Genomic DNA, 24,890 nt, shown 5'->3' with positions numbered 1-24,890 from the left:
ATATACTGTCTATAAATGTGTCTGTCTTTACTGCATCTCTATGAATGCAGAATGTCTGAATGGATTGCAATGAGCACTTGCATCTGGTACAAATCCATAAATGAAAAAGAGAAAGAGAAATATGAATGGATCAAATAGCTAATGCAGTAAAAAAAAAAAAATAAAGTTTATTCACCACAGGGAAGAAGAGAGCAATGAACTGCATATTTTGCACGGTTGCTTAGTTTGCTGTTCACAGAAAATTGCATGGTTACCCAAGCAAATGCCACATCAGATGAATTATCTGTGATCTACATGACATCTCCTTCAGTGAAGCACATGTGCATGACTCAGTCACATGGGCTAGTTCTCACATAGATGTGTTTATTCTTGGACTAGCTACAAGAAGCAAAGCACTGATGTTTACCACCACAAGAATTTAAAGCTGTACAACTCCTACTACCCCTCACCTCAAAATTTTATGTATAAATTACTTAATCGCTATACTCTATCTTCTTTCCTCTACTCCTCTCCATTCCTCTGCCTCTTGTTTTTTCTATAATCTACTCTCCTGGAATCTCAGTTTGGCTAACAGGTTATAAAATACTTATTGTGTGCTTAGATGTGCTATTTATATATATTGACCTTTTCATCTATTCCTTTCATTCCCTGATTTCCCAAGTCACTCTAGCCTCTTGATGCCTTGCTTTCTAATGTGTTTCATTGCCCATCAGGCATAGGGAGTAGTATTACTCCTTCTTTTACAGGAATAATCAGTCCCCATCCCCAAATATATTTAAGTCTGTTTCATCTTCAGAAATATATCGGATATATCTTGTCTGTAATTTTTTCCTTTTTAGGGGGTTGGGAGGACTTTTTTTTTCCTTCAAAAGCATCCAGCTCATTTGGAGTGATATATATTTCTTCAAGGTTGTGCTGGGGATCTCAGCTTGTTCCTGAATGAACTGTTACAGTGCACTTTCTATTGCTGGCTGCTTCTCCCACCTGCTGGAGGGATGCTGGTGGTTAAGTCTTCTCTCCCAGCCTTGAGCATCTTCAGGTATAAACCTAAGGCATTCATTCCATAGCTGCCCTTTCCTTTCCATTGCCAGTAACCCTACTTCTCCTGGGTCTCTGATTCTGCCCCTTCTTCCAGACTTCTAATAATCAACATATGTGTCTATGCTCCATATAGCTGATAGAAGGGGCAGTAAAGAAAATGTGTTGGAACATGGGATTACAATATTTGACTTTTCCTGATGTACTTTTGCAAGCGTTACTCTGACTTTCTGATGGGCATAGAAACACTAGAATGAAAGCAGGTTTTGATCCTTTTGAGTCACCACCAAACAAATTTTACCTGTCCCTTTTGTTTTCTGTCTTAACAAAGAATCATGTTAAGTGAATGCAGTGTGAAACTGAGGAAGCAGAGGAAGTTCCTGATTTTCTTGCACCCTCCAAGCACGCTGCAGTGGCTCTTCTGAAAACAACTATCAACAATTAAACTTTGTTTAAAATGATGAAGTATTACACCTCTCCCACAATTCAATATTCTAATGAAAAAAATAGGTAAAGTGTGTTCAGAGTTATCTATCTGTTTTGTGGTACTGGCCTGACATGTAAGGTGAAAATGCCTAATAGAAGTTCCACCCCCCCCCCCCCCCCGACAATGACTTCATGACTTCACAGTAAATTTCTGCTAGGTTTCTTAACTGTATTTTGCCCTGTAGAGTAGTCTCATATTTTTTTTTTTTCCTCCAGACGTGAACTGCCAACTCTGACGCATGTGAGCTGGAGCTACCTGACTCACTTCAAACTTCGATGATCCTGAATCAAGAGACATCTTACATCAGCAGTAGTTGTTAAGTGCTGCTAAGGGGCTACTTAAACTGCCAACTCATAAATCAAGTTATTTTTGGTATAGCTCTCTGAATGGTTTAGTTTCTAATTAAGTGAATTCAAGCAAATCCTTTATATTCTTTAGCTGAGAGTGTGGTGGTGATGCACAGATTAGACATAGCAAATCCAGATTAGCAGCATGCAGATGGTAAAATTTGGGTGTAGAACAAATAATGGGTAGACTCAAGTATCACAGCAATAGATGAGGCTGTGCACTCCTGGCAGAAAAAAAAAAAAAAAAAAAAGTAAAAAAAAATCACTTTTTCTAAATCAGTAAACATTTACTGTAATATTCTAAAACAAATCATGAGGCAAGAGGAGTGATAATGCAAAGATAACAATATAAAAAGGAATAAAGCAGGCTGTCATTGAGGAACTGGACCCTCTGATGCTTGGTTTGCTGAGATTGGACCATACCAGCAATGGAGCTGAGAATTTTGCACCTCTGTGCAGCAGCACCTGGAAAAACTTTAGTTAGCAATGGTGTGATCATGTAAGAAGAAATGATCAAAAATTCTGTACAAACTAGGATCAAACACATGACCATGGTAATAGAGAAAGGAACAGAATTGTAGGTCAATCTACAGTCCAACCATGTCTGATTTTGGCAAATCACTTTTTTTTTTTTTTTTTTTTCTCTCCTGGGCCACATAAAAGCAAAGAGAAATACCGGTCTCTCTCAGGTAGGTTTTGGGAGGTTTTTTAACCTGGTACCATTTACAGAAGCTGGTTGGTAGCTACTCCAATCTGCTGAAAGTGAACCTATGCAATACATCTCACTCCCTCTTCTCCCTTCTTTCCTCAGCAGTTTGAATAGGCACAGCATGATTCACAGGTAGAGGTGCTCCTGGGTGATAACCACGCTTCTGGTCCTTTTCTTGGTCTGCATATCCCAGAATTGGAAAACTACAGCTTCTGGAGGAAGTGCCATGGCCTTCCTGTTGTTTCACCACAGAAAACTACCTGGTTATGGAAGAAACCAGATAAATCCTTAAAAGAAGGTATGTTTGGTAAGCAAGAAAGCATTAACGAAATATATATATATTTTTTAAACTATAGACTGGAAAGCTCTAGGGATCTTAATAGCCTTTTAGAAAACAACAAGTGGACCTGAGTGCTCATCCCCACTGAGTGCAGAGGCTTGGTTCAGCATCCTTGGGCCTGGCAGCTGGCCTGATGCAAGGGCTGTGCTGGTGGTCTGGGCCAGTGCTCAGGAAAACAGACATTTCTTGTTATTAAGATTTGCCTCACCTTTGCCAATGTGTTTTAGCTGCTGAAAGCCCCTGACCCAGCCGTACCCAGTTTCTTGGTAGACAGTAATTCAGATCAACAGCAGTACTTTAATTGCCTGTAGGTCCAGCAAAGGAGACTTGTTAAATATTGTCCTGAGTGATTCTCTTAAGGTTAGCTCTATTCTAAGCACATGAACTCGTAGCACAACCGTGGCATCAGAATTAACAGATGTCTAACATCAATGAGTTTTTAACTAAAGCTGGGGTATCTCAATCCACTGCAGAGGTTAAAATACAGTGAAAGTTATAATTATGATGACATTCATAAAACCAACAGGCAATTACAATTTCACACAGATGAAAACCCTTGTCTGTCATGATGTTTTTAGCACATAAGCTAGTTAAGTGAGTAAGAGCTGCTCTCTTTTAGCAACTTCTGAATGCTCCAGACACTTCCAAAAACAGATCTTAGCTTCCAACGTCACTTTTGTGCTCTGAAAATGTTATGTGCTTCTGAAAAGAGCTTCTGGAAAAGCAGAAAAAGACACTGAGTCACACCTGAGCATTGTGCAATCTACCTGAAGATGCAAAAGCTCAAAGTTCTCTGTCATCGCAAGTCAGACATATTCTGAGAAAAAAAAATAATATATATATATATACACCAGATATGTTAATTTATCATAAGAGTTACAGGGTATAAAATGACTATTCCATATAAATATATATATATATAAAACCCTTCCCAATTTTGTTAATTGAAAAGCACTAACATATAATTTGTAGGTATTTTAAAATTCTACGGGTAATAGTAGGAAAGATCAATGAATACATTATATTATCTATGTACGGTTTTGCTTTGCAAATCACGTGGAAGAGGTAAGAGTGATTCTACTTTTGGAAAAGAAGTGCAAACTATGAAAAGAATGGTAGGATTTGAGTTTTTTTTTTTTTTTTTTTTTTTTTTTTAAGTTGTAGAGTCAAATGGATTTCAAAGAAATGACTTGGAGTGCAGGCACCTTATATGTTTGAGCTGTCTGTCAAATTACCCCTCAGTTTGTTCTTACAAGCTGTTGCTGTGAAGCAAAGGTAATTGCTAGGTTTCATAACCTTATGAGTTTGTAGTTATCATAATTGACTGTGAAAGATGAGCTAGGAGAAAGTACATAAACAGAACAGATATTGAGGCTGAAACTTCTGGTGATAGGAAGATGCTGTAGTACCTCCAAATACCTCCAGAAAATCCTTCCCAGGAAGTCTGCACAATTTAGAATATTTGCCAAGGGTAAACAAGAAAAGGTATAGATGCAAAAAAAAGATAAAAACAATGAGAATCAATGTACTCATATTGTCCTATGTGTACTATTTACCCAGGACACTGACAAAGGAAGTAGTAGAGTCAAAAATTGTGAAAAGAAACCCCTAAAAATTGCAGGAAAACCGCAGCTGAAGAGCATGTAATTGTAAAAATTGGTAGATATATATATGATGGCAAGATAAATGATAAAATTGCTGACTTGGATGAAGCACGAGACCAGGAAAAGTCTGTGGATAAATGAGAAATTGTCACTGCCACCTACATACTAAAGAAAACCATAGCAAATAGTAATGTGGTGTTATGCAACTTTCCTGCAACAGACATTATCAATGAAAGATACGAAGGTAAAGCCAGTCTCAGCCTGGAAGACTATAACTTGCTCAGATTTCCTCTGCAAGAATCCCTGTACAGGCATCAAAAAGGCCATCAAGTGGAAAGGAAGAAGAAACACAGTCGTGTGCTTGCAGGTTTTATTTAGAAGCTTTCACCATGATCCACTAAGGAACATTGTGAAGTGTGATGATAAACCAAGAAAAACAATTATAGTGCAAAGGTCTGATGCTATTTTTAATTATCAACTTGAACAATGGATCCATTGTAGGTGTTAGCATCAAACTTGAATACTTTCTCTCATTGAAGTAAATAGCATTGTTATTGACTTCATTACGAGAAAATTTGCAGATACACACACCAACTCATTACAGATTTGGATAACAATATATTAGAATAATTACATGTAGACTATGTAGCTCTTTGGTTTGTTAGTTCAGCCAAGAACAAGTAAACACAAGAAAACCATCCAAAAAAGAGGGAGTTGGTCATCATTTATGGAAGAAGGAAAAAAATAAAAAAGCCCTACAAATAAATTTAATGAGAAATCTGATTCTGGATTCTACTTTAGAAGACAAAGAAAAAACTGACTCAATTTACATAACTTGGCAGTCATGTCCACATAAAAAAAATGTCAGAAGCTGGCTAAGACAGGGTTGCGTTTGGCAGCTTAAGATTTGTTTTTGTGAAATCTGCAGTTTGAAGTGAATCACTGCATCTTCACTTTCCATTTTTTAATAACTGTATTCAAAAGTTGTAGGTCTTCTAAAAGTGCAGAAAGAGATCTAAACACTTTTGAAATGCTACAATAAATCCCTATGAAATACAGGGATTCAGCAACTGTCAACAACCCCTCAGGTTTGAAGAAGCTATTAAGAGAAGTGATTGGAAAAATTTGTGCCCTGTGCTGAGAAAGAGTGTCTACTTGAGTACTTGAGCAACTGAGTAATTGCCAATTTATGCAGAAGAGATCCAGGAACCTAGAACTACTCCAGGGGAAAATTCAGAAAGGGGGAAAATATCCTGCTACTCTGGAGGACCTCAGAAAAAAGGCTCAGTACTGACAAACGTGGTGGATTCTGGTTCATGAATAGTAACATATAACACACTGTAAAGTCAGTGAACATATAGTTATCTAAATCTACAGTGATGCTTAGTGTATTTAAAAAAAATACAAAAACTCTAATGAGAACTAATTTATATCCCACTTTTTTTGATATCTTAGGAAAGTCAAATGTGTAAGTAGAAACTTTCTCTCCAGGGTTTAAAAAAATATCTATCATATTCAATAGGCAATGTCAATGAACCTCTCAGTGCTATGCCCAAGTGAGACATGGATAAAATTTTGTCTGCTGCAAAAATTATTGTATTGAGGAAGGAAAAATTTTTTAAACAAACAGCCTGATGCTTTGTTTGTCAGTGAGGTAGCAGTTCTCTTCAGTCATGGCTGTTAAGGGCAGCCTCATTTGTCTGCACTTACACCTGTGTCAGTGCTGGGTTTTGGGATATAAAGAGTCATAATTATAGATGGATTATTTTTGCCTTTTTTTTTTTTTTAAGGAGATGGAAGGTTTATCACAGGCAAAGGCTCATTTCTTGCTGAAAGGAATAAGCTCTTTTTTAGGTTCCTTGGCTTGATGTCCAAGAGATAGGGTGCTCCTTTCATTCTTGTGTACTAAAACAATCTTAATCAGTGCCAGTGCTCTAGGATTATTTTTGTTATTCAATTTATCTTCCTTTATGTCTATTTTTTTTTCTATATAGGTAGAGTCATTTGAACTCAACTAGTTGCCTTAATTCTGAAACAATATATGCAAATTCATGACTTGATTTGTGGTGGCATAGCCAAGTTAACTTTTCTGGAGGAATTTAGGGAAGTGTAAATAACTGTTTTTTTTTATACGTAAGGGATGGGACATGATCTTTTGCCAAGGTGTGGCCTCTTCTAAGAGATAAAGGTAGAAGATGCAGATAGGCTGACAAAGGTGAAACCATATGTTTGCAGTTTATAGATTATACAGACCATAATAGAGAAAAACTGAACAATACCAAATATTTGGAAAACTGAGCCAGCTGTGAAAGTTGGATTGGGGGGATTACTATTATGTTTCTTAGGAAATCTGTCATTAAACCTAGACCAAGAAGAATAAGTAATACTAAATTTATATATTGCACTTTATTTAAGTTTCTGAAAATGCCTAAGGAAAAAGAAAAACAAAACAAACAAACAAAACAAATGAACAAAAAAAAATCAGCACAGCAAGGTAGTGGTGAACTGGGTCAGAAAGGCTGTGATAGCACTGCATTGGTTGTGAGTGCCTGGATAAGTGACCTCAGGCTGGGCTCCTCTGCTCGTGGTCCAAATACCTCAGAAAAAGAATTACTTTTCTCCCATTTAGGGTTGCTCTTTTCTCCCTTCATTTTGCCAGATTCTTCCTTTTCTGCAGCTCAGCTTCCAGAAAAGAGCACTGAGATTTTGCAGCAAGAACTTCACGGGACCTTGCACTGTGTATTGTGTTTCCATCTACTATGTCTTCCTCTATGCTGTTCATCATGTTAATAAGCTTGGCTGAACTGCCATCTTCTCTCATTCCTTAGCTACAATGCTTACTGTTAGCCCACAAAGCCAGCATTGCCCACTGATTCCAAAGAAACTCTTCAGTTTCAAAGGATGCATTAAATCTTCTCACACAACTCGGTTTCTCCAACATCAGCTATCTGACAGAGTGGAGAAAAACTTCAAACTTCAGCAGAACAACATCCAGTCCCAGCTGTAATATTCTCATTTTCTCCTGGCCTCTACGGACAAGTTTAAAATTTTCCAGGATTTAATGAAGTACATGGCAGAAGTCTTAGGCATTCTCTGGAAGGCTCTCCAAGAAAAACAGCAAAACTTTTGGAAATATTGCACTTGTCAACACAAGCAGTTTAGCCATGCCCATCTGGCATACACCTGTATAGACCTTGACTATATCCAAAAAAAGCAGACGAAAGACATCAAGTTCCTGCAAAAGCTTTTAACATGTTTTTTTGCTTCTGTGCCTGACTGCAGTGCTGGAGGGAACTGAGTAGAAGATCCAACCTTAATGAATTCTGTGGGGGAGAAGACATCCTTGATGCATTTTGCATGAAAGTATTTGCCCTGCAGTTTTTTAATGGTAGTAATGGATTATGTTGTATAACTTTTGTTAGAAAATCTACCTCTATATAACTCATTAAAGATTAATAGACTGGCTGCATGTCCAAAGAAGTCATCTGATGTATACATCTCTAGGTTGCACTAAACATAGCTGCCACTCCAGCGTATGCAATGACAGCTTCTATGACTACATGGATACCATCATGATTTTAGCTTTCTGAAATCCTCTGAATGATCTATATAACAGCTGAGGACATCTGTCTGAGATTGTCTTCATCAGTAGTGTATGTGATGCATTCCACGTCATAACATGCTCTCAGGCAAATTCTGTGGGGCTTGTGTGTCATCATTCCTTTTAAAACAAACAAATAAACAACAAAGTCTGTGACAGCAAACATATTTTACTGTGGTGCTATTCTGTTACCAGCCACTAAGACTTACAAGTTTAACATGGTAATGTTAACCAGAAAAGTCACCTTGTGCCTTGGATGGGGCGTCATGTAGGTCGTAGGTTTGCTGGACACTAGGAGCATTTTGCACTTTTTTTTTTTCATTCTAATGTCCTTGGGCTCTGAGGAAGACTTTGGCATAAAATTTTGTCACTTAATAGATCTTAGCTTTCATAAATGTATTATGTCAGATGCATCTACACAGCTAATGCAAAAGACCCTTTTGTCTTTTTCTTTTTGTAAAAGGATCCTTTTCAGAGGAGAAGACTAGTCGTCATTATTTGGACCTGGTGACTGAGGTGCTCTTAAAGTTCAGAGGTATGTAGTTTTTATTCCTGATGCTTTTCCAATTTCAAAGAAACAAAGGGAGTGGAGACACGTATTTGACCTCTGGTGTTTGACACCATTTACCATTTCAAATTTTGAACGATGACTTCAGCCATGTTTCCTGCATTTCATCTTGTTATGGTTTATGGACCTGAAAGACGTAAGGAGTGTGCTTTCCAGTTCTGATGCAATCAGTTAGCATCCTTCAGTGACTCAGGTCTGTAGAGGGAAGACTTGCCTAAATTACCTTCTAATTCAGGGTCTGTGATCCACTTGGGAAGCTTGCTTATGCATACATACATCTCAGAGCACAGAACTCCATGACTGGTATACAATTTTCCTCTCCCTTCCTCATAGAATAATTAATCACACAGGCAGATGATACCACAATAATGCAAGAAATCAATAAACAAATTCTTTTAAGACAATTACTGTCTTTGTTAGGATCTCTTACTTCTGCATTCTACCCCAAGACATTTCAGTACTTATGCACATTTAATTAGTAGGAATTTTTGAGAGATTCTTGAAGATTTAATCATTAAGGATTTTTTGAATAAACAGGATTCCCCAGAACACAGCTAGTTAGAACCAGAGGAATTGTGAACCCTTCATGTTGTCTGGGAGATGGTTTCCTTCTCTTCTGGACTCCATGACTGATGTACAGATTTAATTCTGGGAATCCTAAGAAAATAAGTCTCAGATTGCTTTGTTATAAAACAGATATTACTGGTATTTTGCTCTGCTAACAATTACAAATTAATCCATCACTTCATGTCGTCTACCAGATATTGTCTTTCAGAACAACAACAAAACTTTTATGCTGGTCTCTTATCTGTTTTTATAGAAATTAGATTTTTGCTTGTCTGAAGGTCCAGTAAGAGACCTGTCCTACTTTAGAGAAAATTAAATTGATTCTATTTCAGTACAGTTTACTTCAAAATCCATTTTTTTCTTTCCACCTGAGCATTTCAGAATTAGTTTTCGCTGCAGACCTTGATAGTAATGAGTTCTTTGCTCCTTCTGAAACATGCTTTTTTTTTTTTTTTTTTTTTAATATTTCCAGTAAAGTCCACTACTTTGTAATATCATGCAAAATATCTTGCCACCTTCTTAGTGCTCTTCTAGAGTTTCTTGCCATGGCTGTGCAAATTTTCATACAGAAAAAGCATAGGATAAAGGTAAGAAATGCTAATTTTCTTTCCTTCATCTCAGGTTAACTGGCTATGGAGTCAGTAAGCTCAAAGACAGGAAGAGAACATTCAAGTAATATACTGGGTTGAGTTAAAATTATTCATGCCATTATTACTTGATTTCAATCTTTTGTATGTGTAAGATCAGTTGAATTCAAATGAAAAAAAAAAAGAATATTTCTGTTCTTGGAAAGGTATTTGATGAAGTGTTGGAATATTATGTGACATATTACATATGAAGAAAGATGATCTATAGTAAGATGGTTGTATAAGTTCAGAAAGTTGTTGCTAGGTGTTTAATAAGTTGGAAATAAGCGCCCAGTGAATTTTCATGCAGGGTCTACTTGGTGAAGGGTTTCTGTACTTCATAAGGTACTCATTTCAATTATTGTTACTGAGATAATGGAACCTCTAGTCTCATCTTATTCAGCCACATGATTTAAAGAACCTAATTTTATGTAATTCTAGAAGGTTTGCAGAAAGGGACAATATATGGTCAATTCAGAAAAAAGTATGCTTTTTAAGATAAGTGGAATTGTAGCAGAAGATGGACAAAAATTTGGTTATCTGAGAAGGATAAAGTAAAGATTAAAGATTAAATTCAAAGAAAAGATTGGGCAAGTTACTTTGACTTGGAAAATCTTTGGGACAGATACTGTTTTTATTTTTCTTTGTACTGGCTGGTAAAATGTGATTGGCAGCATGAAAGAGCTCCTGTAGTACATATTACAACTAAAATAATAGTAGAAACAGTAGAAAAGAGCTGTAGCGATAACACTGTAGGTAAGAGAATCTAGTGGTGATGTAATGACAGTGGAAACGTCAAATAGATAAATATTAAAACTTATTTACTGTAAGCAATGCAAGTCTACTGTTTAGGTTATGAAACAAATGATTTGCTATGTGAAGACAGAAAGTTATGTCTTCTGTGTTGGTGGGATTTGAGTAGGTTGGTTGCTTCAGAAGACTTTTTTAATTCTCCTAGTGCTCAGGAGTAAATTGAAGGGGTTGATGTGTCAGTCAAATGAAAATCTGGAAGAATCCTACAGCTGCAATATCTACAAGGTATCATAGATGAAAATATACCTACCATCCTGTTAGTCTGAGATGTTTACTTAGTTCTTCTAGTGACTTGCGCCACTTCATACATGACTAATTTCCCAAGTATGCATCTTGTGCTGAAAGGCAATAATTACTGTATATGCAATATCCCCTGTAAATTCAAGGTGGTTTTGCACTTTAAAATAAAATAAAAAAATATTCCTGTACTGCACATAAAACTGCTACTATAGATGGTTCTAGCATTCAGAAGAAAAAGTAGGTGGCAATACCTACCAATTTAATGCTCTGATCCTCCCCTCCCCCCTCGCCCCCCTCAAAAAAATAACCTGTTTCTAGATTTAGGCAGATCCAGAAAAACCTGGATACAGGTGATTTTTCAAAGCACTCATGCTCTTTGCACATCCAAATTGTTTCCTCTACAGGCTACCCTGTCTATGTTTTAGTCTTCAGTTCATGAGAGCGTTTTATCTCCTTTTTTTCTTCCATTAGTAGCCTTAGAAGTAATCCTTTTACCCATTGTTCATCATAGTAGGTGTAGCTGCAAAGGACTTTGACATTCTAAAAGGTAGTAATGACAGTGTTTGGAAGCTAAATAGCAGAGCTGGTGAGATAATGGAGCTTTCAGTAGAGATGATAGAGATGATTCTCTTCTTTCCACCCTCCAAACCCACAACTTTAACAGGAGTTATTTCTGAGTGTCAGCAAAGATGACTCCTTGGGGATACCCTGGTCACAGGCTCTGGACAGGAGTGCTATGTCGTCTGTGCAGAATCTTGACGAGTTTGCCCAGGATTTGGAGATGTGAGGAGCAGCAGAAACAAGATGGTGGGTTGTGATCAGTGTTTTCTTTTCTTTGGCTCCCATTGGGCCCAGTTAGGTTTTTAGTACTTTCCTCAGAGGAATGAGACTTCTGTAAGGTTCCCCTCTATGCCCAGCTCTCAGGCCACAGCTCTGGCCTGGAATTAGTGGTTTGTCTACCCTGCTTGCATGCTGAAGTTGTTACAGCTGTGAGCAATTGCAATTGGCCCTGGTAGCCAGAGCAGTGCTGTTCTTCACAGCTGAAATGAACAGAGATCCTTTAAAAAACTTGAGAGAGATCTCTGAGGTCAGCTCTGGGTAGTTGTTTGTTCTGACTGTGAAAATAACTTGATTGTAAAAAAACATTTATGACACTTTCAACTCTGTCAGTCAGTGTATGTTGTCAAGATTATTTTGAAAGATAGAGGATAGAACAGGGATAGAAACATGCTTATTTTTTAAACAAATTGAGATTACAGCAAGCGTTTCCAGTTTCACAAATCAAAGGAGCCTGGGATTTGCGTCTTTGGAGACCCTAAAGGCCGGCTCTGTCAGCCAGAAATAAAACTTGCTAGATAAGACAACATAGTTGTATTCTGAATCCTTGTCCCACGGTGACATGATCCTGCTGTGCTGAACTGTATTAGATCTGTGCCATCAATTGCTCCTCCTGGGGAGCAGCGTGACCTGTGACCTGTCCAAGCAGTTCTCTGACAAAAGCATCTGCTCGTGACTACAGTGGTAAAGTTGTTCACACAATCTGTTTACAATGGCATGTTGCAGTTCTGGCTGCACTTCAGTGTCATGTCGTTGGTTTTATTTTGAAATGACTACTTAACTTTCTCCAGTGTCCCTCATCCCTTTCTTCCTGCCTTCAGAGATTTGATGTACAAAGTATTTTAGTCTTTGGCCAGGGTAGCCTTGACCGGTCCCTTTTTCTAGGAGAGGAAGGAAGAGAAGAAAAAACAACTGTTGATTCTGGCTTTGTAAGTGTAAACACTACTGTGCTGCAAAATAAGAAATGAAGCAAGCAGATTAGATATATAACTTTGAAATGTGCAATGGTAATTGAGTTTCTTTCTTTTTTTTTTTTTTTTTTAAACATGATTTGATTAAAGATTCCTTTTGACCAAATTTGGAGACATTCGGGTAAAGGCTTTTGAAGAATGCCTTTCTGCTCCAGCTTTCAGTGAAATTCATCCAAACATACGAAATGGAAAGGTTGTTGATACAATTTCTTTGGAAGCTGTGTGTTGTATTTTCTCCACATTCAGGCTGTTTCCTTAAAACTTGTTTTCTGCTTATTGCTCTTCTCACTAAACCTGAATCTAAAGCAACAACAAAAAACTGTCTGTGTCTGTTTTAAATTCTCTTCTGTGGCTCCCAAAAAGACACTCTGCCAAGATTTTCAATGAGCATTTTATGTCTGGACAGCTGTAGCGGTAAGCTGAGGCAGGGAAGTGCTATTACAGAACTGTACAGGAGCCTTTTGTGGGCTCAGTAATTGTGGAAATTGATCCCAGTTTGATTGTGCCAAGCTCCACAGTCCCTCAACTAACTGCAGGATTTCCTTCCAAGCTTAATATCAAATATAAGCAACTATTCCTCAAGCTCCCCCTAATCTATTGCCACTTTGGCTCAAATGTTTGTCAGCTCCTTTTCTTTTCATTAGTGGTAACACCATCCTGTTCCATTATACCTCTTTCTGCCTTTTTCTGGAAGATCCTGCAGCTGCAACAAGCTCAGCCTTTTTCTTTTCATTTTGCTATTCTTGTAAGCCTCTTGTGAGACATCACAAATATTAGTGCTAAAAGGTTCTAATCTAGTACAGTGGTGGACTTCATTCTTTGTATCTCATCCCAGTTGTATTCTGTGCTGCCAAGACAAGTCTTTGAAGCAAATCCTGAATCTTACCAATCTCTCCATCTAACGTTTTATTCTAGAGACGGTATGCTGTGTTTTGTGACCGTATTTTGTGTGTATCCTTGACTTCATGACTAATTGCATACCATACTAAACTTTATTACTAAAATAGTTTTGACAGTCTTCTGTAAGAATATTACTTCTCCATTATGCTTCCCTTTAACATAAGAAATAAGATACTAGATATAACTGATCTAAGAGTCTCTGAATTTGCTTTTTCTTGCTGCTTCCCTATTTTTTTTTTTTTTAATGATTTCACTTGTTTTAGAGACTGGCAATATTTGGAGATTCTGTAAAATTCCTCATTAGTAAAGGAATCCCTGTCTCTTTATGGATCGGCTTTTGCTTTGTCATTAGTATCATATCCCCTGTCTGGCCTACATTTATATTCCCACCTTCAGTTATTTATTTTTATTTTTTCAGGCCAGGCTTGCCTGAAACTGATGTAATTACACACGCACATTTTTTGGAGGAATTAGATTTCCCAGAGAGAATGATAGAGAAGGTTTTTCCACCAGTTTTCCATGAAGAAATCTGTTCCTGGGGAGGGCTGGTACTGTCTTAGGTATTGCTTTAAATAGTCACAGCATCATCATGCCTGTGATTCACTTTGTTGATGTGGAAGATGTAAAAGATACATCTTCACTGTCAAGTCTGCTCATTTGCGGTGATTTCATCAATGTTTTCAAAAACTCTCTGGGCACTGTTCTACTGAGCTCAATGTTCTCTGTTGCTTTCTTGAAATCTTTTTCATGGGATGAATACTGCATATATGGACTATTCCTTTCTTCCTATAATTCCTGACCTTTGGCCGTATTGTTCTCCTATCAAATACATCATCAGTTTTCACTCATTTTGAAACACTTTCATGTTTGCAGTGACTGGGTTCTCTCCAGACAGGGAAATATGTTCCCATATATGACAGCATTGGTATTTCAGATGAATAGTTTGGTAACCCGAGTGCTTCTGTTTCATTTTGTTATTTGCATTTTTAAATCTTGCTTTCTGATTTCTTTAGTCAGCAAAACCATGATCATTCTTCCCCCATTCGTTGCCTTCCTGAGAAAAGAGTTGGCAACAAGTAGAAGAAAAAGAACTGCTAGCCATACCTCTGGTCTGTCAGGGCCTTGCAAGGATGGTAGGGCTACCCTTTGTGTCTGCCTGTGCTTTAAGCAATCAGGACTGCTCCAGTCAACGTGAGCCTCCACAGCTTTGCTGATGACTGAAGTCAGTTTCAATTTACAGTGTAATTTGTACAGATAAGTGTTCTACAAATCACACTTTCTATGCGTAACAAGTAATGTTAATAATTACAGTTATTTACATTCACAGTAGCATGATGATTGATGTTATCACCTTGTCTTTAACATATTTGCCAAATGCTGCTGCTCATCAGTGTGCTTTGTGTTGCATATGTGCTTTCTTTTAAAGATTTTAATAATCTGAAATCAAATAAAACAGATTACCAGACTTTAAGTGTTCATAATGATGAACATATAGTGATTCGTGATAATGAGTCACAGTCTAACAAAACCAGTATCTTGATAGGGGATCTCTTTTAAGCATTCTTGGTTGGTGTTACAGTCCTCAGGATAGGATTTAGAGGTGGCAGATAAAGTTGTTTCCAATACATTCCAGAAGGGACTAGAGCAACAAAATATGGATTTGTTTTCTGCCAACATCTTAAAATCTAAATCCTTGTATTTTCCATCAACACATGCTGAAATAGAAGTTGTTAACAATAAGGCAGTAGAGTTTGAAGTGCTGTTAGTAGAAGGACAAAGAGGTTTTGTTAGAGCACAAATAAACCTAATACACATACTCCAGAGAGCAGAAATGACTTTGTGCTTTTCACAACCAAAAAATATGGCCAGTGTCATTGGTTCCATCACAGATACATCTGCCACACTGAGAAAGTCACTTACTTACCTTGAGAGGTATCTAGGTGATGGATTTTGCAAAGCTGTAAGCTATTTACACTGATTGTATTAGTGCCAAAGTACAGATTATTGTGCCTAATCATCCATGTTAAAAATTGCTAATCAAGTGCCATTTTTCTCACCTGTAAAAGCATGATTATGTGTTCTTTCTCAGAGGCTTTTTGTCTTATTTAACTTCAGAGAGTAACCTGCGTGGGAGAAAGTCTGTGTCTTGGTGTGTTTATGGCATCTAACCAAATGGAGTCATAAGCTTTGTAGGGGTCTCTAAATAGCTGTTACTTTACAAACAAGATTAAAAATATGCTGTTTTCCTTTTTCCTACACATTCCGAGGCTCCTAAGAGTATCTTGCCGAGGCGATCGGCTCTGGGGCAGACGCGTTCTGCAGCAGAGCGGGGTACCGGGACAGGCAGGGATTTTTTTCCGGCACCGAGGCCACTCGAGGCAGCCAAGGGAGCCGCCAGGGCCCGGCAGCCCTTGCGAGGAAGGCTGACGAGGCATAGGCGGAGCCAGCAGCGTCCCCTCCCCAGCTGTTCAAAAGCCGCCCCTGGGGAGCGCGGTGACCAGGACAGGCAAACAGGGCGGGGCATGGCAGTTCACGCAGGGAGGGCAGAGCGATCCCCAGTCCATAAGAACAACTCTTCTAACGGCTGTCTAGCAGTAGATAGGCCACAATGGTCTACAATAGGCAGAGAGCTCTCTCTAGAAAGTCTGTAACCACCCAGACTGACTGCCCTCTCAACAGTGTGGCAGTTCAGGTCTCTGGATGCAGGGAGTGCCTGAGCCTGTTGCTGCCCTCTGAGGGAGGCAGAGACACCATGTGTGTGAGGTGTGAGCAGGTGGATGACCTGGTCCACCTGGTGGCAGGGCTCGAGGAGGAGGTGGAGAGGTTGAGGGCCATCAGGGAGCGTGAGCAGGAGATAGTCTGGTGGAGCAACTCCCTGCAGGGCCTGAAGGAGAGGTACTGGGGTGAGACACCCCAAATGGGGGTGGACCCCCTGCCCTGTCGCTGTTGGGCTGAGGGAGGGGACCTGGGAGTTGAGAAGGAATGGAGACAGGTCCCTGCTTGACCTCGCAGGCAACACCCCCCCTGCTGGCCCCACCTTCCCAGGTGCTCTTACACAGCAGATTTGAGACCCTGGAGCTTGAGAGACCAGTGGGTGAGGATGAGGTAGAAAGTACACCCAGGAGGATGCCTAGGGTGAGGAAGTGGACTCCACGCCTCAAGACTGCCTCCACCAAGACAGATAGAAGGGTAATCGTTGTAGGCGACTCCCTTCTCAGGTGGTGGGAAAAGGATGAGGTTGAGGGTCTGGGCAGTAGTCTGAACCCAGGAAGCAACACACTTCGCAGGGTTAAGATTGGGGGAAGTACAGAGCATAGGGATCAGGGCCAGGCGGAGCAGTGCATCACAACCAGTGCCACAAAAAAAAAAGAATGGAGAGTCTTAGTGATCGGAGAGTTCTTGCTGAGGGGCACTGAGGTCCCCATTTGTCGCCCAGGTAACCTTTCCAGAGAGGTGTGCTGTCTTCCTGGGACATGTGTCAGAGGCATTAGGAAGGCTCTGCCACAGCTCATTAAACTGGAGGATTACTATCCTCGTGTTGTCATTCAGGTTGGATCCCGTGAAGCTGCAACTAGAAAAATGAGGTATATTAAAAAGGACTTTGCATCCCTGGGAAGGTTGTTGAAGGGATCAAGGGTGCAGGTAGTGTTCTCCTCTGTCCTCCCTCTGGGTGACTGAGACCCAGGAAGAAGGAGGAGAATGGGACAGATAAACGACTGGCTGAGGGGGTGGTGTCTGGGCCAAGGATCTGGGTATTTTGATCTTGGGCAGCCCTTTGAGAAGCCAGATATGTGGGCTGCTGACTGACTTCAACTCAGCAAGTGGGGTACAAGTGTACTGGGGAGTAAGCTCTCTGGGCTGATTACCAGGGCTTTAAACTAGGTTTGATGGGGGAAGGGAAGGGAGCTAAAATTGACAGAGAAGGGCTGGGTGAAGTTGTCACTGTTGAAGATAGTAGGGAAAAACCTCAGAATTGTCCCATAGGATTGTCCGAGGGCTCTTCAGAGAAGGTAATGATCCTGATACCTTGTCCAGAATTTTCTTCTTGCATTCCTCCAGGGGTAACTGTGCCTGCTGCTTGCCTAAAGTGTCTGTATACCAATGCGCAGAGCATGGGAAATAAACAGGATGAGCTCAAGATCTGTGTTCGGTCGCAGGGCCATGATCTCGTTGCAATCACAGAGACATGGTGGGACAGCTCGCGTGACTGGAAGGCTGTCATAGAGGGCTATGTCCTCATTAGGAAAGACAGGCTAGGGATCTGAGGGGGAGGAGTTGCCCTTTTATGAAGGGAGCAATTAGAGTGAACCCAGCTCCACCTGGGGGAGGGTGAAGGACAAGTGGAGAGCTTGTGGGTGAGAATTAAGGGGTGGGCTGATCCGGGGGGGTCACTGTTGTGGGGGTGTACTACAGGTCACCAAATCAGGAGGAGGAGGTCGACGAAGCCTTCTACAAGCAGCTGGTAGTAGCCTCACGATCACGGGCACTGGTTCTCATGGGGGACTTCAATTTTCCAGACATCTGTTGGGTAAGCAACTTGGCCAGGCATGCGCAGTCCAAATGGTTCCTACAATGTGTTGAAGACAATTTTCTGACGCAGGTGGTGGAGGAGCCAACAAGGTGGGGGGGTGCTCCTGGACTGTGTCCTTACCAACAGGGATGGGCTTGTTAGGGATTTGAAGGTTGGGGGCAGCTTGGGATGAAGTGACCAAGAGATGGTGGAGTTCAAGATGGAACTTGGTGGAAGAAATAAGGCAAAAAGCAGGATTGCAACCCAGGACTTCTGGAGAGCCAACTTTGACCTCTTCCAGGACCTGCTTGGGAGTATCTCATGGGCTACATTGCTAGGGTGCATGTGAGAGCTGGGCAACATTTAAACAGCACTTCTTCCAAGCTGTTTTTTTTTTTTTTTTTTTTTTTTTTTTTTTTTTTTTAAGTGTGTAAACAGTAAAAGGAAGACTAAGGATAGTGTGGGGCCCTTGCTGAACGAGGGGGGTGTCCTGGTAACAGGAGACGCTGAGGAGGTAGACATACTGAATGCTTTCTTTGCTTCGGTCTTTGCTTCGAGGACTCCCCTGCTGGGACTCCTTGACCCTGCAGGGAACAGAAGAGTCTGGGAAGTGGAGATCTCCCCCCTTGTTGACAAGGGCGTGGTTCGGGAGCATCTGAGTGGACTCAACGCACATGTGTGCTGAGGGAGTTGGCAGAGGTGATCGCTGAACCACTCTCTATCATCTTTGAAAGGTTCTGGAGAACAGGAGAGGTGCCTGAAGACTGGAGGATAGCCAATGTCACTCTGGTCTTCAAGAAGGGCAAGAAGGAGGATTCGGGAAACTACAGGCCAGTCAGTCTCACGTCTGTCCCTGGAAAGGTGTTGGACCAGCTTGTTCTGGATGCCATCTCCAAGCAATTGAAAGAGAAGAATGTTATGAGGAGTATTCAGCATGCATTCACCGAGGGGAAGTCATGCTTTACCAACCTCGTTGCCTTCTATGATGGCATCACCAGCTGGGTAGATGGGGGGAGAGCAGTGGATGTCATCTACCTTGACTTTAGCAAGGCTTTTGATACTGTCTCCCATGACATCCTGCTAGCAAAGCTGAGAAAGTGTGGGATAGAGGAGTGGACAGTAAGGTGAGTTGAGAACTGGCTGACTGGCCAAGCTCAGCGGAATCCAGCTAGAGTCCTGTGACTAGTGGTGTTCCCCAGGAGTCAGTGCTGGGTCCGGTCTTGTTCAACATCATCATCGATGACCTTGATGAGGGAATAGTGTCTGTCCTCAGCAAGTACACCAATGACACAAAGCTGTAAGGAGTGGCTGACATGTCAAAAGGCTGTGGTGAGAGACTTGGACATACTGGAGAGATGGGCAGGAAGAAACCAAATGAGGTTTAATAAGAGCAAGTGTAGAGTCCTGCACCTGGGAAGGAACAACCACATGTATCAGTACAGGCTGGGGGATGACATGCTGGAGAGGAGCTCTGAGGAGAAGGACCTGGGGGTCCTGGTGGACGACAGGTTGACCATGAGCCAGCAGTGTGCCCCGGTGGTCAAGAAGGCCAATGGGATCCTGGCATGCTTTAAAAGGAACGTGGCCAGCAGGTCAAGGGAGGTGATCCTCCCCCTCTACTCTGCCCTGGTCAGGCCTCACTTGGAGTACTGTGTCCAGTTCTGTTCTCCATGGTACAAGAAAGACAAGGATCTCCTGGAAAGAGTCCAACTGAGGGCCACAAAGATGATACGGGGCCTGGAGCATCTTCCCTATGAGGAAAGGCTGAGAGACCTGGGTCTGTTCAGCCTGGAGAAGAGAAGACTGAGAGGGGATGTCATCAATGTGCATAAATACCTGGGGTGTGGGAGACAGAGGGATTTGGCCAACCTCTTTTCAGTGGTTTGCAGGGAAAGGACAAGGGGCAATGGTTACAAGATAGAGCACAGGAAGTTCCCCACCAACATGCGAAAGAACTTCTTCACGGTGAGGGTGACTGAGCACTGGAATAGGTTGCCTACGGAGGTTGTGGAGTCTCCTTCTCTGGAGATATTCAAGGCCCATCTGGACGCCTACCTGGGCAGCCTGCTCTAAGGAACCTGCTTTGGCAGTGGGGTTGGGCCCGATGATCTTTCGAGGTCCCTTCCAACTCATTCAATTCTGTGATTCTGTGATTTTCAGAATGGGTCATAGAAGTTACAACATCAGTACAAATCACTTTTGACCATTCTTGCAATATAAAATTATGTATTATGTATAGCCGTTGTTGTAAGAGAGCTTGGACTGGGTAACGTGCAGTTTGTTTTAAGTGAAGTTTATCCAAAAAAAAACTTAAAATGTGTTATTCTACAGTGGATAAGTGACAAAACTGTTGAAAGCTCTTCTGCTCCTTTTATTACCACATGCCTCAGTGGGAAGAGGTAGAAAACTAAGAAGTGTGGTGGGTGGATTGTCTGGTGGGATAAAGCTACCGTTGGTTTATATCAGAATATTTGTAAGATTGAGAGGAAAAAGCTTTGTAGAGAGGGTAGCATTTCTTACACAAGTTGTTAAATGACTTTTTTTTTTTTTTTTTTTAATCAAGACCATCTACAGCACTTATTTATGGGAAAAGAAATGCTTATTTACAGAAAAAAACACCTGCTGAAACAAAAAAACATAGGACTGCTTTAGAATAAATAAAAGTTGCAGTGCTGTCAGCAAGCTTGTTACTGTTCTTGGCGTGATACTTTTCTGTGACTAGGGACATGGTGTAGTGGGTGACATTAGTGGTAGGGTGATGATTGAAGGTCTTTTCCAACCTCTATGACTCTTGACGAAAAAGTGCATTTTCAGGAATTTTAGGTGGCACCTACAGAAAAGACACAAAGGCAATCTGGACAAAATGCCCAGGACTAATTATCTGTGACATGGAGGAACTTTATAGCACTTTTATTTTGAATGAATAATTCCAATTACTTGAGGACATTTGTAAAGCAGTGACTTGAGGACATTTTTAAAGCAGTGACAAATATATTGAGGGGGGAGAGGTGGAAGGGGACTGGGCATCCAAACGCAACTCTTAAGTGGAAGCTGTTGATGCTGGTGTTTAGTGGTGTAGATATTAACAGTGGGATAATAGTTGCAATTCATTTAGCTTGAAAAATTGAAGCATCTGGTGAAAAGCCAAGGTTTAAAACAAATGGGTGCCTAAAAATAGACTCCTCACTCAGTGTTTGGTAACTGAATAAGATAGCTTTTTCTAAAGTATCAAGTACTCATCAACTGCTATTAACGTGAGCAGAATTAGTAACAAAGTATACAGCTAAAAATAATTCCATAATCACTGGTTAATCTATGCATGTGGTCAGAAGCAAGCCAAGAATTCAGTCTGTAGATTCTGACCCAAAAATGCCTACTTTGATATGAAGAATAGAAAAACAAACAAATACACAAACAAACAGAGAATAGTATGTTGCATACAGGAAGATAATGAGGGTCATGGAAGAAAGATGGTCAGCTCAGGGAGGTATATATTTCTAGTGTGCATTTGACATGGTATTATAACTATCCTCATTCCTACAGGCAGCATGAAAAGCAAACATTGAAGAGGAAGGTAGCTTGGCAGATGGACTTGGGCAGCATGGAAGGTGATACTGAGGCACCTGCAAGTCTCTGAAGAAAGAAACAGGAGATATAGACAGATTGGAATGCACATGGCTAGTATGATGTGAGCTCAAAATATAGGCTTGTTGTCTGAATTAGTTTCAGATGACATGATTTTTAATTACTGATTATATTTAGAATATGTGGTAATATGGTCTGAGACCTCCCATATGCTAATTCTGCAAATTTCAATATGTATCTATAGCTTGTGAAAGTAAACCTTCTTAGGGAGACCTAACCTTAAGCACAGTTCTGCAAAAAGTCACATACCACAGCCAAAGTTCTTGTTTCTTTTTCTTTTCCTGTATCTAAGTTGCTTGTATATTATGTAGAATTAAAAAAAAAATAAATCATAGAATATCCCAAGTTGGAAGGGACCCACAAGGATCGTCGAGTCCAACTCCTGACACCACATAGGTCTATCCAAAAATTCAGACCACATGATTGAGAGCACAGTCCAAATGCTTCTTAAACTCTGACAGGCTTGGTGCCATGACTGCGTCCCCAGGGAGCCTGTTCCGGTGTGCGACCACACTCTCGGTAAAGAACAAAGAAAGAAGCATACTTATATATTCAAGCTTGTTCATATTTTGCGATATGAAGGTATTTGGTCCATATTTATCAAATATAGTGGTTATATTGTAAAGTAAAGACAAAATATTTCTAATGTATTACATTATAGCAACAGTCTGTACAGGCTGAAATCCTGGTGTGGGATCTGTTCAAAGCACTGCCTCTAAAATATATTAGTACTTAGTATGCTACCACATATGTGGATGAGCTGAAGAAGAAAATCTCTCTTGTAATCTTCATGTGTGAGCTCTCACACTGTTCATTCTTACAGTGATCTTAGAAGTATAATACCAAATACCTGAAATTTTGAATGGTTATCCTGATAGCATCTTTTGTTGAAAAGTAGCCTGAGCCCTTAGACTCTGGTACAGGGAAGGTTAAATAGCTAGAAGAACATTAACCTTGACTGAGCTGGGACTGAGGCACACCACCCAACAAAGTGTTCCTTCTACCTTTAAAAAATCCTAATCCATTTTGCATGGGGTAAAGCATGGATTTCAAATGAGCATCTGTGGAACAAGTTGTCCTGTAAATCTGTAATTTTTAAATAGAAAAGCATAGTCTTTTATAGAAAGTTTAGTGAAAAAAATATTTTTCAGAAAAGTCCCAAAATATTTTGATTTGCAGCTACTAATTTGATTGGAAAATTCTGAAAAAACAGTTTGGAATTTTTGATCAGTTGTTTTATGCTCCCAGCCTAAAAGAAGCCATTATGTATAGGCAGATCCCATAACAGAAGGTGTTGAGTAGCAAGATAGTTAGCTGTTAATCTGTTGGAGGAGCCCAGTTCAGACAGAGTGTACAACATTCAGTTTCTGAGCTGCAATGTCTTATCAAAAGAGATTTTAGATATGAGATGAAATAGGTATGTTCAGTGGAAAGCCTACGCACTTCTCGTTCCTTACATGACCCCCAACATATTAGCCTCAATTTTAGATGAAGTGTTTTAACAGAAAATATTTGACTGACCTACTTGAAGCATTCTTCATGGGTTAAAAATGGTCTGCTCAAGACTGTTTAAAGCCAGATCTTTATTATGCAGGGAAGTTGTGACACAGCCTAGGTCATATGGCAGTTAGATATTAGGGCTGAGAGAAGTCTTTGGGAAGAGTTTTCCCTCCTTCTTGTCTTTGCATTACGCATCTCTCCTCCCCTGAATCATTTTCACTGTTATATGCAGGACTGAACTACCAGGCTGAGAGAGAACTGGCCATGTATAGGAGGAGCGCAATTGTTTCTTAGAATATTTTATTTGTTTTTGAAGTAAATTCCCATGTGCTAGTGTTCCACCATGAATGTTTGAATTGTGAACCTGCACCTTCACATTTTACCCAAGGCTGCCTTCTTTTCATTGAAGAGTTCCAAATATACAACCTTTATTTTAAGGCCGTGATAATATGACAGCACTTGTCTGTAACAACTGGGAGTCTTTGTTCTTCTGATATGAGTAGTGAAGGGATCAAAGAAACATGTTTTTTCAATCTCATATTTTTGTGCTCAGGTAGGTTTTTTTTTGTTTGTTTGTTTTTTTCCTCCTCCCCCCCATCAGTAAAATACAATAATAAATTAATCCATAATTCTACTAAACCAGATCAGGTAAATGCTCCGGAATGCAGAAGGAGGTACTTGCTGATTGGCACTCATAGTCCTCTCCCAGTGCTTGTAGTTGGTGTGAAGCAGTGGAAATGACTGAGTAATAACATCAAGGGGCTGAGTCACCAAATAGAGAATTTCATTTTAGCAATAAGGAAAGTGAAATGAGCATCATTGGTACAATATAAACAATGCATAGCAACAATCTTGACTGAAATAGATGGGAAAGATGTTCGATCTTTAGTTAAGGTAGGTGGTTTTGCACAAAGTGTTAGTAATAAAATTTTCTGCAGAAGAAAAAAAAAATTTTGTGGGGGGGGGGCAAAATCACTTTGGAGAATGTTAAAATAACATCTATTGGGAAAGTCTGTTCTAGACCATCTGGACTGACCTTAAAAGGGAACAGAGATGTATTTCTGCTGTTAGAAAGAGAGCTACAACTGGGAATTGTACCATTATGTGAAAGTTCAATTTTCCCACATTAGAGAGAAGATGTTGCAGAGTCCAGCAATAAAAGGAGAAGAGAACAGGGGAGAGGAAAAAAACAAACAAAGAAACAAACAAAAAAAAGCTCACAACCAACAAGCCAGGAAAACTGCTACTACTTAAGGTTTAGTTTTGGTAGGCAATGGAGGGCCAAAAAAACACAGGAAATAAATTTGGATATTATGATTATGTATGAATATAGGAATTGTTGTAAAACCATTTCGTTCATTTTATGGCTGCATTGTTGTAGTGATTTGATGCATTGTTTTCTTCCCAAATGCCACTGGTGGTTTCTTCACTGCTTGTCTTTGCCAGAGAGTTCTTCAAGAGCTGCTCAGCAGGAATTGCCATGAATCCCTTCCCATGGGGCGCCAGGTAATTTCTTGCTTTGGTTTGCAAGTACTGAGGCTAGTTCATCTGCAGCACCACACTGATCATGTTTACTGTATCTATGAA

General features: G+C 40.2%; 2 long non-coding RNA genes across 2 annotated transcripts; one reads left to right on the top strand and one right to left on the bottom strand.

The window, feature by feature from the left end:
• Positions 1-16,987: 16,987 nt before the first annotated feature.
• On the bottom strand, positions 16,988-17,901 carry LOC137850248 (uncharacterized). The gene is made up of 2 exons (XR_011092402.1): positions 17,675-17,901; positions 16,988-17,219 (listed from the first exon to the last, which is right to left on the bottom strand). It is a non-coding gene; the product is annotated as an uncharacterized lncRNA (long non-coding RNA).
• A 136-nt stretch (positions 17,902-18,037) lies between these two features.
• LOC137850247 (uncharacterized) lies at positions 18,038-21,924 on the top strand. Its single transcript, XR_011092401.1, has 2 exons — positions 18,038-18,176; positions 21,702-21,924. It is a non-coding gene; the product is annotated as an uncharacterized lncRNA (long non-coding RNA).
• Positions 21,925-24,890: the final 2,966 nt, after the last annotated feature.

The sequence above is a fragment of the Anas acuta genome, chromosome 1 (assembly GCF_963932015.1).
Source record: "Anas acuta chromosome 1, bAnaAcu1.1, whole genome shotgun sequence".
Taxonomy (NCBI): Eukaryota; Metazoa; Chordata; class Aves; order Anseriformes; family Anatidae; genus Anas; species Anas acuta.
The sequence above is the reverse complement of the archived record's forward strand: the minus strand, read 5'-3'. Positions and strand labels throughout refer to the sequence as shown.